The sequence below is a fragment of the Drosophila tropicalis genome, unplaced genomic scaffold, assembly GCF_018151085.1.
Source record: "Drosophila tropicalis isolate 14030-0801.00 unplaced genomic scaffold, ASM1815108v1 contig_980, whole genome shotgun sequence".
Taxonomy (NCBI): Eukaryota; Metazoa; Arthropoda; class Insecta; order Diptera; family Drosophilidae; genus Drosophila; species Drosophila tropicalis.
Window position 1 is genome coordinate 1,098,249 of NW_027173484.1, and position 15,597 is coordinate 1,113,845.

General features: G+C 37.4%; 1 protein-coding gene and 2 long non-coding RNA genes across 5 annotated transcripts in view; 1 reads left to right on the plus strand and 2 right to left on the minus strand.

Annotated features, from left to right (window-relative positions):
* Nucleotides 1-15,597, minus strand: part of LOC137586372 (uncharacterized) — a 120,537-nt gene that overhangs the window by 80,783 nt on the left and 24,157 nt on the right. Inside the window, exon 4 of one of the 2 annotated variants that reach the window (XR_011033776.1) lies at nt 12,286-12,300. The exons of the other annotated variant lie outside the window; for it this stretch is intronic. The gene's annotated coding sequence lies outside the window, so the exon portion shown is untranslated. Of the gene's footprint in view, nt 1-12,285; nt 12,301-15,597 lie in introns of those variants that run through there. 2 annotated transcript variants of the gene reach the window in all.
* LOC137586368 (uncharacterized) lies at nt 2,156-2,697 on the plus strand. Its single transcript, XR_011033773.1, has 3 exons — nt 2,156-2,202; nt 2,313-2,390; nt 2,615-2,697. It is a non-coding gene; the product is annotated as an uncharacterized lncRNA (long non-coding RNA).
* LOC137586381 (uncharacterized) lies at nt 8,400-10,672 on the minus strand. Of its 2 annotated transcripts, XR_011033782.1 has the most exons (3): nt 9,471-10,672; nt 8,920-9,403; nt 8,400-8,858 (listed from the first exon to the last, which is right to left on the minus strand). It is a non-coding gene; the product is annotated as an uncharacterized lncRNA (long non-coding RNA). The 2 variants fall into 2 exon arrangements; XR_011033781.1 differs by having other exon boundaries at nt 8,920-10,672.

Here is a 15,597-nt window from a genome sequence, read left to right on the forward strand (position 1 = left end):
TACTTCGAATATTGTTTTAATACAACACCCTCTATGGCACATGATTATTGTCCATATGAGTTGGTGTTCGGTAAAACTTCAAATTTGCCACAACAATTTAATAGTGTTGATAAGATAAATCCACTATATAACATAGAAGATTATGCTAAGGAATCAAAATTTAGATTAGAACAGGCTTATAAAAGAGCAAGAATTATGTTTGAACAGCACAAAGCGAAGAATAAGGAAATATATAATAGAAAGGTAAAAAATATTGAATTAGAAATAGGAGATAAGGTTTTATTACGTAATGATACGGGTCATAAGTTAGAACCTAAGTATTTAGGCCCATACATCATAGAAGAAATAAAAGATAGGGATAACATTTTAATTAAAGATACAAAGAATAAGAAACAATTAGTGCATAAAGATAGGTTAAAAATTTTAATCAATTAATATATATATATATATTATATAAAAAAAAAAAAATAATAATAATAACAATAAAACAAGAGAAAGAAATTTAAACAAATAAATTACCAACATTTAATGACACTATACATATACAAATATAATTTTACCACATGTATCATTAAACAAACACTCGAACATTCGAAAAAAAAAAATTAAAAAAAAAAAAAGAGAAACAATAATAAGTAAATACATTTTTATATAAAAAAAAATTTTTAGAAAATAACTCCATATAATTACGTTATTTTTCTAAAGAGGGGGGATGTAGCATGTTTTGGAATAACATATTAACAACAATACAAACATATTGTAGCAATTAGTTACAATATTTATGTGCGCAACATTCAAGTGCATTTGCCTCTTAAGTAACATGACCACCCATGAGTGCATGGTGCTGGACAATTGCTGTGTCGGCAAATATAACACGCGCGGCCGCGTTGGCCCAATATGCAATATGATACATCCTCACTCTACCGATGCGACGGTATATAAACATACATACTTTTATGTAAACACTTATACATTTATACATAAGTATGTTTATACATAAGCATACCGCTCCTCTGCCTGCATGACTAGCAGCGCAGCTACGCGGTCTTAGCTATAGTCGACAATTGTTATAGAATTAAGAATTATTCAATAAACTGAGCTCAAACAAGAAAGTACAATTGGTGTCTCTCAATCTATCTTCGGAGGATACTACAAGTCACACGCGGGACACAAACATCAAAGAACGACTCAAGAGTTTTATAGAAGACAGAAATGGCAGAGTCCATATCCGTGCAAGTATACAGATATGTCCAATCATTAGTTAACAAGAGTTTTTTAAGTTTAGTAAAGTTTGTCTTGCGAAAACATCGGGTTAGAGGCATTGAGTTATTATGTCGAGACATAACACCAAAAGGAAGGTCAATTGTTATATCCAGAGTTGGATGAAGGTTGTCTTTGGGGATAACTAAGGGATCAGTCCTGGAAATATCGCAGTTGGAAGAATCCAACACAAATACCAGATCTAGTGATCTGTTACACCTATTCCGGACAGGATTTATATGAGTTAGGGACAACTCAAGCAGACCATCTATGAAACAATGTGACAAGGAGGCAACAGTAATTAAGAATCAAATGGGAGGGTCCAGGTAATCTCAGGTAAATTAAAATCTCCCAGAACAACGAGAAAGTCCTTGTCAGAGAGATATGAGGAAATAAGTTGAATAGCTTCCAAATGGTGAGTGTATACTGCCAAGACGGACTGTGGTGGAATATACGAACAAGAAATATACGCAGGAAAAGAATTAAACGAAATTGGGGTGGTGGTGTGTTCGTTGGTTCAAACAGCCTTGGTTCCCGATGTTGCCACATTCGCTTATCTTCGCTTAGTTGCCACACTAAGTCAATCAGCTGACTACAGCTGATCGTAGTGTGGGCTGTAATAAATTTGTCTGTTTTGAGCGAGGGCCGTTTATTTTGACTCGGCTGCAATATTATGAATGGAAATTCTTGCGACAATTTCTTGAACTTCCGTAATATATTACAGCATTTTGAAAATTGATGTTGTTCTCCATTCCACCCTGACAAGCGTTCTTACCACCGATCAGTGAATGATAATTATTTTTCTGTGAGTTAACCAATTGAGTGTAAACACTAAGAAGCGTGTAAACTTAAATATAGTGAGTAAACACTAAAAAGATCACATACACAAGAATGGACATTCGTCAATTTTTCGTTAAAAGACCTAGGTTAGAAAATCAGGAGGTAAGTAAAAATTGTCATATCGAATACTACAAGTTGGAATATCAAGTGAATCATCATGTTTTGGATTTCCTCAAACTTACGGTTATAAAAATATATTACATTTCATTTAGGAAACTTCTAAACAAACTGATAAGGAGCAAGCAGAGGCTCCCGATACAGCATCTTCACTCGAGCCCAAAATTGCACAGGTATTTAACAGTCATTACTTATGCTGCTGCAGTCAATTGTACCTTTATTCGATTCAAAATGCTCCTACTTGTAATACACGAAGTTACAATTACTAGCAATAAGAATCGTAACTTTCCCAATGCAGCTGGGAAAAGCAAATTGTTTTCCACTTTTCCATATCAATAACTTTGTAATTGAAAGTGACAAATAGAAATTTCGGATCCAAATAAAAAAATATTTGCAGGTTTCCCCGAACGCTCTTTTTCTTCACTAAGGAGGCTGAAAACGTACCTAAGAAGTACAATGGGTCAAGAGAGGTTAAACGGATTAGCTTTGCTCAACATCCACTCTAAAATTGAAGTCACTTCAGAGGATATTTTGAACGAAATGGCGAAAACAAGTCGGAAAATAGACATTATTTTGTAGAAAAAAAATTTGAAATAAAGGTCATCCATTATATTATTAAGTATGAATATGTGTATTTAATATTTGCTGAAGGAGACGAGCCGGAAGGAACGTTATTCACAGAGGCAGGTAGCAAGCTAATCGGAGGCCGATTTTTCTTTTTTATTGTATACTCTTTTACAACAAGGTGTTTCGACCAAAAATCTTTATGACTTATTTGGCCAAAAAGATCTTGGGAGACACCTATTTTGAAGGACGAAATGTCCCGAGTATATGAAAAACGGAACTTTTCCACAGCAATGTTTGGTGCTTGAACTTTGCCCTGGATGTAGGCTATGACTTCTTCAGAAGTAGTATTGGGATCAAGCCTCGAAATAAAAATTTGCTTTTTGGGTGGAACTACAACAAGGGAACTAGGAATACTAGGCACAGCAGTAGCGGCTACAGCAGACGCAGCAGCAGCTGAAGCAGCCAGCACTTTACTAGCTCCTCTTGTAACTACTTTATTGGCAATATTCCTGGAAACGGATGTTTGCTCGGACGGTTCGGAAACTACAACCGATATCGTGTTAGTAGGTGGGATACTGTCTCCAGGGGAAATGGGAAGAGACTCCACACCTGCCAAAGCCGGACTCCAAAACGATATCAGCTGCTGTACATTTGGTGACATAGGGTCTATGTCGATAGCCGGAACTGGTAGAGAGGAATGTGCCGACGGACTGAGGGACGCGCCCTGAAACCTGGCTTTCTTTCGCGTCGGAGATTCAATCAAAAGTTTAGAGCTTCTGAATTAAACATCCATCAAAAAAACCTCCGCTTGGAGCTTATGAACGCCAGCTGACAGGGTTTTAAATGCTTCCCCAGTCCGTTTCATAAAACTTCGCATCTCGAGCTCCAAACCACGACACGAATCACAGCCCCATTTAAGGCAATACTATCCCGCACCTTGACTGTGTAACCAGCACATTTAAAGTGCATTACATTGTCACACAGCCAACAGTAAAGAAGGTCTTCACTGGTCTTGCTGGGATTATTGCAATTATATTTGCAACAGACAGACATTATTAAATAATTGATTTATACAAAAACAAATTATAAATCAATATGTAAATAAAAAGAAAAATGTATATGTATATATGTTAACAGAGACGTATACAAACCAAGGCAAAAGCTAACTGCAATATGCAAATTAGAAAGAGAAAACAAAAAAGGCAATATTTGTACTTATTTGTATTAAAACACACAACAACAAAAACTTGTCACCAGCGCGAAGTTAACGGCCGCGAGCGCGATCAAAAGAGAAAACAAAAGAATAGAGAGCACCAACACCACACAAACAAAAACAAACTATGAACTGTAAATTGAGAGCGCGGGTGGGAGCAAAAAATAGAACGAAATCAAAAACTAAGCAGCGCAACAACTAAATTATATTTGCGTTTGTTAAAGTTTTGATTATAAATTTATATAAATGTTTGTAAATTTAACGCAAACTTCGCGATGAGTATAGCGATTTATTAAGAATTAGTAAGGCAATAAATTTAAATTGAATATTATAAATTAGATTCACGAAAGAATGAAAAACAAAAATTAAGCGAGAGCGCAAAAAAAAAACACGACCGACTTCGATGAGTGACAATATACATATGTATTTACGAGCCTTATAGAACATATTATTGACACCGAAAACGCCAAGCCAATTAAACAAAAATTTTACCCAATATCACCAGCGAAGGAAAACTTATTATGTCTGGAGATAGACAAAATGTTAAAGCTAGGAGTGACAGAAGAAGCGCCCGCGTCCTCTTGGTCTTCTCCTTGCGTCTTGTTAGTCAAACCTAGGTAAGGTAAGATTCTGCCTTGACTCTCGAAAATTAAATGCGGTTACAGTAAAATATGCATATCCAATACCTAATCTAGAAGGCCTATTAAGTAGACTTACCCCTGTACATTGAATTTCCAAGATTGACCTTAAAGATGCCTTTTGGCAAATCGGTCTGGAAGAATCATCGAAAGAAAAAACAGCATTTACTTTGCGTTAACAGAATTATTGCGTGGCAATTCTTCTTCGTGGAACGAAGAAGCGCAATGTGCTTTTGAGAACATCAAGGCTAAACTTAGCACTGCTCCGTTTTTAGCACACCCAAATTATAAGAAACCGATTATCGTGCAATGTGATGCAAGTATGCTTGGAGTAGGTGCGCTTTTAGCCCAAGTTGATGAGTTGATATTCGAACGACCCATCACATTTATGTCTAAAAAACTTAACAAAGCACAACGAAATTATTCGGTCACCGAACTCGAATGTCTTGCGGTAGTGTTGGCAACTAAAAGATTTCGGATGTATATCGAAGGCCATGAGTTTAAAGTCGTGACTGCGTTGGCTTATGAACCAACAAGAACTAAGTGGTCGATTAGCCCGCTGTTTAACGAAGCTGCAGGGGTATAACTTCCACATAGAACACCGGAAAGGTAGTGAAAATGTTGGTGCTGACGCTTTGTCGCGATCATTTGAAAATGAAATAGCTTCCCTGGAAATGGAATTATCTCCTGAAATCAACTCGTCCTCGTCGGCATTTGAATCCGAAGAATATAGATCTCTGAGAGACAAATATGTAACGGCAAATCTTCCGGATTTTCAAGTTATTAATCAATATATATATCATCGCACTGTGGAAATTGCTGGTGCCCCAAGAACTCCGTAATAGTGTTATTAGAGCAGCCCACGATCCACCCAACTCAGCCCATTGCGGCATAGCAAAATGTTTAGAACGTATTCGGCGTAACATTTTCTGGCCAAGACTAGTTGTAGACGTTACGAAGTACATTCAACAGTCTGAGATATGTCAAACCTGCAAATACCCAACATGTAAACTAAAACCGCCTATGGGAAACCAAACCATAAGCGAACGACCATTCCAAAGACTATATGTTGATTTTATCGGTCCCTTCCCTCGCTCAAAACAGGGAAATATCGGAATTTTTATCATTGTAGATCACTTTAGTAAATTTACCTTCTTAAAACCTGTAAAGAAATTCCACTCGAATGTAATAATATCTATCCTAAGGGATGATATCTTTAGCTGCTTTGGTGTGCCACAGTATATAGTCAGTGATAATTGCACTCAGTTTAAAAGCCAGGAGTTCACAAAATTTATTAGGGATTACGGAGTGCAGCACGAATTCTCCACGGGCCAATGCGGCGGAAAGAGTAAACCGATCAATTAATGCGGCCTTACGGTCCTATCTCCGTTCGGATCAATGTCACTGGGATAAATTTCTCAGTAGTATAAACAGTGCCTTACGAAATCATATTCATCAATCAATTGGAATTTCACCCTATGTGGCGGTGTTTGGTCAAAACATGATAACCCATGGAAAAGACTACAAATTGTTGACCAACCTTAATCTACTGAATGAAGCTACGGTTCGGCTAGATAGACTAGACAATTTCGTACTTATTAGATCTGATATTTAAAAATATTTAGATAAAGCTTATAATACAAATCAACGGACATATAACTTGAGGAGTAAAATACGCATTTTCGAAGTGGGCCAAACAGTCACTAAGCGTAGCTTTAAACTCAGCAACCTAGCCAATAATTTTAATGCTAAATTAGCACCAGTCGGAGTTAAAGTCAAGATCAAGAAAAAACTCGGAAATCATTTGTATGTTGTTGAAAACCTTTCAGGAAAAGATCTTGGACCTTCCATGCCAAGGACCTTTGGTAATCAGCTTGGCACCCTTTGATTTTTTCAGCTTTGAGCCTCCACTTATGAGGGCGTGTCATTCAAATCTGTGGTGTAAGGGTGCGCTGTTTCAAACATTAAATTATATAAATCTGCTAGCTAGACGAAAATATTTGGCATACACTATTTCTACGGCGAATTGACCTTGAGCTTTTTTTTTTGGAACCGAGCTTACACGATCCACTTCCATAGAAAAGCTCATGCAAGATAAGGGCCCAAAAATTGAGCTTGAATAGTGAGCGAGGAGTCGAGAATAAAAAAAGGGAGAACGCGAAAAAACCGCAAGTGCAAGCAATGTACCTGGTGTGACGTAACACACCGGTACCCTCGTGGACGTTACATAAGTCCACGCCTCTTTTTTTCGAGTTCCAATTTTAATTAAGGAACGAAAATAAAACGCCACTGCCAGCGCTGTCTTGCGTCATTGTGTTAGCCACCATAAGGCCAGAAGACGACCCCATCCATGGTTTCATGTCGGACTTCTGGGGACTACGACCAAATAAATGTCGACCCGGTCCATGAACTGACCATCGGAAAATTGTTGGAGAGCGATTTGGCCATAAGTGCGCACACCTATTGCTGTGTGGGGCGTAGCCAGCCAGCCTAGTTCCTAGGTGAACCCTCGTTGGAGTGAATGTTTCACCTGAGGACACGGGATAGCCCTCGCAACCAAGACTGGAGATTACTGCTGGGAAGACGTTGCAGCAGCTTCAAAAACCCAGCATTGATGACCCCAACCTCACCCCCCAGCCGTAGTGGTCCCTCAAACAGCCGTTTTTTCATTTTCTTTAAGTATCGTACAAACATGTGTTCAAATTTATAAGCATAAATTTGTAATGAAATTTCTATATAGTAGGTTCAGAAAGTCATAACATTGGTAACGAGAAGCAAGTTATATTTTGGCACCCTTCTTAATAATTTTAACAGCCTCTAGTGCTCCACCCATCATCAGGCCTGCTGACTGGATTGGATTCTACAAACTGTAAGTACGGCATGGCCGCATAAAATCTATTGGCGAAATATAACCGCTCGCCGCGACCACTTTTTCAAATTGAAATAAATGCTCCGATGTTATCTTCTTAGACATATGCCTTTTCTTTCCTTTGAATTGAATATATGTATGAAATGATGAATTGCTGAGTTAGTTTATTTGGGCACCTGACGTAAGAGATTTAACAGCCACAATATGGGTAATACCGGGTTTCATTAGGTATTACAAGGTTGGGTGGGTAAAGAGAAGGCAATGACATATAGGTCCTTCGAAAAACACCCATCACCTCTGCATAAAAATCCCTATTTAGGTGTAGTCCTTTATTCCTTATCTCTGTCTTCGTTTTACTTACATATGTAGCGCATGTTTTGGCCGAGCCACTTGTTAGAAAGACAGAGAGTGCACTCCGACACCCGCGTGTTCGTTACAATATGGAGAGTAATGATGAAAGCGATCTTGACGGATCACCTGATGCAGATGATTTTTAGCAGGGACCGTAAATAATGATTATTTTTATTTTTTTAAATGAAAAAATCATTTACTTATAGAGGACTTAGAAAAGAATAGATTACACCAAAATCTTTAATTCAGTACCATCTATGCATTTTTGGAAAGATTTTTAAAAATTCAATTTTTTCAATTTTCTTCAAAAAAGATCATTAATTTTGAGTAATTTAATAAGAATTATCCATAAAAATCTTTTTTGATCAAAAAAAATAAAAATCAAAAATAATGATTAAAAATGAGTTTTATTTTTTTCGTTCAAAATAAAACTCACTTTTAAAAAACGGCTACCATCTTAAATATTTTCAAAATATTTTTGCACATCCTTAAAAAGGAGTTCAAGGACTACCACTCCATAAAATTTTTTTTTTTTAATAAGGTATTCAGTAACAAATAATTTTTTTTATTATTTGCTGTTTAATTTGACAAAAAGCAATTGTTCCAGTGATTTATCGGACATGTTACATCGTTGATCCGTCAACAGCATTTTAATGGCTGAAATCGCTCTTTCGACACTCACTTGTGTTGCGGGAACCGAGAGCACCACTTTGGCCAGCTGATACAGACTTGGGTATACGTAGCGCTTTTCCTCCCAATATTCCATTATATTGGAGGACAAGGAAACTGGCTTCGGGCTATAGGCTTCAATTTCCGCATACCCCTTCTTTAGCAGATCCGATCGCTCACCATCGTCAGTTTCTTATTCCGAAGTTACCTCAATGGTTTGCAAAAAATCGTTCAACAGAGAGCAGGTGTTTGAACTTTGCGTTAATGCGATGTCTGCCTCAAAGGATGTGGATGCCAAGGAGGTGCTTGAGCAAGGCACTTCTGTTGCAATGATCTGAAATATAAATAAAATTATTAATATTCGTTTTATATATTTCAATGACGGAAAAACTTACAGGTTCTTTCAAATTAAATATTTGCAGAAAAAGCTGCTTAAGCTTGCTTTTAGCTAGCATAACATTTATAGGGTTTTTCAGCAATACCCGTCTTATCCGTGGATCCAAGTATATGCTGCAAATTACCGAGTCAGTCCCTAAAAGGCCAACTTCCCTTTCAGCGATGCACTCGCTCAAAGCTTTGCTTTCAGCCGTGTTTACTGCTGCAACAGTAAGCTTGAGCTCCAACCACAGTTTGTAGAAGTCACCCATAAATAATTCGGCGCTTTGTAGCTTGATAGTAGCTGTGTATGCCGGTTACAGGGTAGTAACGAGTCTTTTTAGGTCATCCCACTCAGTCGTTGTTAGCTTCATTGAACACTTGAGGCGCCTTTCACAAAAGTCTTCAAAGTTCTTAAGCTGACTCAACATACTATAGGTGGAATTCCACCGAGTCGCGACATCTAAAATTGGTTGTGGCAATGACTCCTCCGTTATTAAATACCTACACTCAAAATACAAAAAAAACGTCATAAATATTTAACTATAACTATAATTGAAATCAATCTTACCTATATGCTGGTGTTCTTAAAAGCTTCACAATCTTCCGTGCTTTGTTAATGAAGCTAGCAGATTCGTGCCGTTGGAAAAAATCCTTCACCGCCAGTTGAAGCGTATGTGCTGCGCATTTGATCGAACGTATTGAATAAAGTTTAAGATCTTTTAGCAGTCCATCATCATCCAAGTCCTCAACAACTTCTTCTTCATCTTCGGAATCATTGTTCAGTAATTCCACTGCCTTTATCATGTTTCGACCATTGTCGGTTGTAATGGTATAGACTTGCTTTCTCCATATGCTAAAATCAGTCAAAATAGACTTGATCTCAGCACATATATTTTTGGATGTATGCGATGCTTTTAACTGGATCAATCCCAATGTCTTAATGCACATTAAGCCTTCATCAATGTATTGAACGTTTACACCAAGCACTCCGCGGTTGCACCGTGTGGCCGTATCCACTTTGAGGCAGAGGATTCTGTTTTTTAAGGCTTGAACCATTTTGCTCTTAATTTGGCTATATTTTTCTTCAACTAATCTCATAACATTCCTTGAATTGACAGATGGCATGTCTAACCCTTGAAATATTTGAGCTGTTAGAGTCTTAAAACCGACCGAGTCCAATACAGCCAGCGGTACTTTCGCGGTGGTGACAAGGTCGATACAGGCATTCTTAACCTCCTCTTGTCCCAAAACAGAAAATTTTTTTTTTTTTCAGGCGCTTCAGTTGGTTCGGCCAATTCGTTATACTCATTTTTGTGCTTCACTTCTAGATGTCTTTTTAAATTGCAAACATAGTTGCCAGTGAAACACATTTTGCAAAGTTTACACTCCGAAACATTTTTTTCCACGTCAAATGCAAACAAATTTCGCAAAATAGAGTTACGCTTGCGACCCATCTCGGAACACGATAAAGAATGATCATAATTAGAAATAACAAAAATATGTTTGATTCAGTAACACTCGCGGCTTAAGACATTTCCAATAAAGTAGTGTCTTCGAATGCGCTATACCCTGTTATTTTCTGTATGCTTTTTATGGAATTCGGTGTAAAGCCGGATCTTTTTTAAATAATATTGTGTTTTTATAAGATTATTAATATCTTTTTGAACACAGAAAGTACAACAGAGCAATACAGATGGAGAAATTGAAGATACCCAATTTTATTATACGCTACTAAAGGGTATCGCTGTAAAGCTGGCCAATAAATAGTACAGTTGCTTAGCTTGGCGGCGTAGGCCCAATGCGATCTCGACGCGTGTTAATGCTGTGCTCCGTCGCACAGTGGACGGTTTGCTAAGTTATTGGCAAAAATATGTAATATTTCAACCAACCAAAATGTAAAAATATTTTGAAAATATTTAAGATGGTAGCCGTTTTTCAAAAGTGAGTTTTATTTTGAGCGAAAAAAATAAAAATCATCAGCTTTAGCTTTTGACAAATGTATGAAAAATGAAAAAAAATGATAAAATTGGTAATAATACTAATGCAAAAAAAAAAAAAAATGTTATGGAGTGGTAGTGCTTGAACTCCTTTTTAAGGATGTGCAAAAATATTTTGAAAATATTTAAGATGGAAGCCGTTTTTTCAAAAGTGAGTTTTATTTTGAGCGAAAAAAATAAAACTCATTTTTTATACCCTTGCAGAGGGTATTATAAAATTGGTCAGATGTTTGTAACGCACAGAAGGAGACGTTTCCGACCCCATAAAGTATATATATTCTTGATCAGCATGAGAAGCTAAGTCGATATAGCCATGTCCGTCTGTCCGTCTGTCCGTCTGACCGTCTGTCCGTCGGTGCGTACGCGTTTTACTCAGCCATCTTAAGAGCTATCGGGATGAAATTTTTTTTGGGAGCTTTTTTTTTACCCGGGTGAGATAAAGTATGAAAATCTTTGGGATCGGACTACTATATCATATAACTCTGGAACAAAAATTTTTGCAAAAATTGGAGTATCCCCATGAAATTTACCAATATAATAGAATTTGATATAAAATCTCAGATCCCAAAATTTGACCCTGATCGGATAAATAGAACACAAGTTACAGTCTATATAAATCGGTTCAATCGCTGCCGGCAGCTCTGCTTGCTGCCTACTACGTCATCATCAAATCAACAGAGCACATGCATACACACACAGACGCAACGCTACATAAACTGTATGTGTATGCGTGCGTTGCTTTGCTTAGGGAATGAGGGAAGAAGAAGAACAAATTGTACATAGTATGAAGAGTAAAATTGTTTTGTTTGTATATTAATGAATTGAGTTGCAGAAAACAAATTTTGAACATGTGAAATTATTATTGTCAAGGACTGCAAGGGTATATAAACTTCGGCATAGCCGAATTTAACTTCTTTGATATTTAATCATTATTTTTGATTTTTATTTTTTTTGATCAAAAAAGATTTTTATCGATAATTCTTCTTAAATTACTCAAAATTAATGATCTTTTCTGAAGAAAATTGAAAAAAATCCAAATGTAATGATCAGTGTTGCCGTTTTTCCCCGAGCAAAATAAGCTGAATTAACAAAAAAAACCAGCCAGAATAAGCTAAATCCCAGAAAAAAATAGCTGAAAAATAAGCTAATTTTTTTAAGTTTTTAAATTATAAAAAACATATATTTTTAAAAAAACTTCATGTTTATGAAAAAAAAAAAAAAACGAAAACAAAAGAAATTTAAACTTATAAAGTTCATTTAAATGAAATTAAACCTGCTATTAGATTGTCTACAGACTGTTCGGGCTCATTATCTAATTGTTCCACATTTTCTATAGACTTCAGGCAGATTGAAGAAACTTTGTAATCAAAGCAACATTTGTTGTGTCGGCTCAATCCGGATCTAGAATTTAAAAATATAAGTTTTTGTTCTGATGAGACTATCACTTTCTGAGACATTACCTTATGGTTAATATTGAATTTAACGTGTCAACGTTCATCCTATTTCTTATTTTATTTTTTATTAAATTAACTTGGCTAAAAACCCTTTCCACTTCGGCGTTCGACCAAGGTAAAGAATGTATTTCAAGCGCAACAGAACTCAGCTTAGAAAACCGGTTGTTTCCGCCCGAGTCTCTGTAATTCAATACTTCAACCCAAAATTTAATTGTGTCCTCAGTAGTTTCCCAAGAGATAAGTGTCAATTCATTGTATTGACGTTCAATTTCGTCAATATTGGGAATTCCAAAAAACTCCAAAATCGGAATGATGTTTTTTTTTTTTAGTTTTTAAAATTAATTTAATTTTCTTTAGGCATGTTTACAAATGACCAATCTATTTAATCAAGGTAGTTAGAGATGGAAGTATTGCAGAAATTAGTGATGTAAGACTTCAATAGTTGCCAGACTGTAACTTTGTCAATTAATCGGCATTTGGGAAACTTTATTATAACAACTAAAAGATATATTAAATAAGCTAAAAATTAGCTGTTTCGATTCTTAAATAAGCCAGATTTTCCGCTATCCGCAATTTCCCAATTTTATCCGCAATCGCTCTTGAAAATAAGCCAGATCTGGCCGAAAATAAGCCAAAACGGCAACACTGGTAATGATTATCAAATAAGTTTTTTAATATTACTTATAATGAATACGGTCCCTGATTTTTAGGATGACCGAACGTAGTGTCATATGGGTACATATGTCCGGAGAGATGGCAGCCCTGTATACGGTGCGACAATGAGGCATCATGGGTAAAAGAAGAAAGAACGAGAGAAGGAACGATAGAGGCCAAACGTATAAGCAGAATGTGTTCAAAAAATTGCTTAAGTTGTATTTACAGATGTTAAAGTCATAAAGTTGTCATCTAAAGTTGTTGTAGAAGAGTTCTTTTGACCCTAAATTGTTTACCCAACTATTTTGCTATTTAACTATTATTAACTTTAATAAACAACAATTATTGTACACGCACAACAATTACATAATTCACATGATTGTTTGCGATTGTGCCTTGTGCCTTCATTAAGCCATACATTTGCAAGACGTCGATATCTGGAACTGGCAAATCCAAACCAAACGATGTCTCTTAAGTTGATTCAGATGTTTCCGAAGCTGGCCTGGTGATAGTAGTAACGGGCTTATTTTGCTATGATGGGCATCTGTAAATACTCGGGAAATTTCGGTTTGAATTCGTTGCAAATTCCCTGCAGTCACTGTCATCTGAGTAGTTAGCGTGATGTACCATTGCAATGCTTTACCGCATTGTTTTGGACCTTGGTTATGTCGTTCATTTGTTGTTTTATTAGTTTCTTCTGATTTTCAGTTGTGGCTTCGTCTCGCTTAATGATATTTATCGTTGGGTCAATGACGGATGTCTGGTTTTGCAGCAAATTCAATAAGTAGTCTTCATTTGATTTAACCTTTCGTATTGTGCCTGACATCTCTGTTGCATACTTGGAGGCCAGCACATCAAATAAGCCGTTCGCAATGTTCCCAATTATATCTAATAGTGATCATCGTTGCCGTTCTATATGAAGGAGATCGTTTCCTGTCCGTAGCTCTGAGTTGACATGCTCGAAATATCTCTGCATTGCGGTGCAAGCCTATAGAACCTTAATTAACACGTATATTTCTCCAACCTTTACCACTCCGTCTGAAAATGTTTTCAGGTTGGCCCAATATGGTTCGACATCGCAATATGCCACAATAGTCTAGTCAGGCATTGCCATCCTTCCAGTGCCAATACTTTCATAGTATATGCATGGTTTGGGGTTAAATCGAGTTATGTTAGTACTTTGAGTAAATGCTATAGGAAGTAACAACATCATTAGGCAGATCGTCATTGCCAACGGTGGCAGACCGAAAGACAAACGTCTTTTTGTCTCTGGTTCTGCAGTGTCCTCGATACCAGGGTTTTCTCGGGAGATCGATTCTGTGTCATTTGTCTCGATTTTACGTTTTATCCCAGTCTCTTTAAGCAAGGGAGCCAATCTATGGATAGCCCGCTTGTAGGTGCCTCTAGCTGTTTTAACGTCTACCACGCGGACGTATCCATCCAGGCCAGGATATAATTTAACAATTCGTCCATTCGGTCACTGCAAGATTCCCTTCTTCGACGTTGTTATATGGTTTCTTCCATTTGGATGTACCCTGCAATTCCTGCAGGTACTCCTGAGACCATTGTATCCAGAATGTATGCTTAAGTCGTTGCACTAACTCCCATTGCTTCGGAATCGATCGTTGTGTTACTGGCTCTGCATCGGGTTGGGCTACTAATGGTACTCCGATAAATAAATGGCCTCGGGTTAGCGCTGTCAAGTTGTTGGGATCGTCTGAGTTTGGGGTTAACGGACGAGAGTTCAGCACTGCTTCAACATTGACAATGGTGGACAGTTGGTAAGGCGTTAAGTTTGCTGTCGATACGTTTTTTAACAGTAAATGCTTAGCGGACTTTTTCGCAGCTTCCCATAATCCTCCGAAATGTGGAGATGCAGTATAATGTCTGGCATCTTCCTCTGCGCCCAATGAAGTGCTTAGGCGCTCCCACAAATGAGGAGGTGGACAGGTCTCCGACCAACTCCAAGTGTACTGTCTTGGTTGCAAAGCATACAAATACTGCAATGTAAGCTTTGTCGGGACGTTTTCCTCAAACTTTATGATGGATCCAGAATGGTTCACAATAGACTACTCCGGCGTTGAGAAAAGGTCTATTCTGAGATACCCGGGGCTCAGGTAAGTCGCCCATAACTTGTTTAAAGAACTGAGGCCGGTACTTCGTGCATGCTACGCAGCCCTGGATCACACTTCGAATCATGGGTTTTGCCGAGCTATCCCGCGTAGTGCCTCATGTCCACAATGAAGATTCTCTTCATGAAGTTTCTGCAGTATCATTTTTACCACCGGATCATTATTGGGTAAGAGATATGGATTCCTTGTTTCCGTTGATACTGGAGCTTGTTGTAGCCGAGATGCTACTCGTATGATTAAATGTTCATCCAGAATTAGTGGCAATGTTGCCACCGTGCTTTTGCGATCCAGCGGTTGATCAGGTCGTTTCTTTAAGTGTCGTAATTTATATGCGAATCCTGTTTCTTGAATTTGCTTAATGATCACTCTCCGTGCTTGGTCCAATTCTTCCAACTCAAACTGAGTTGTTGGTTTTGTATTCTGCTCGTGACAAAACCGTAGCACATACGCCACTATTC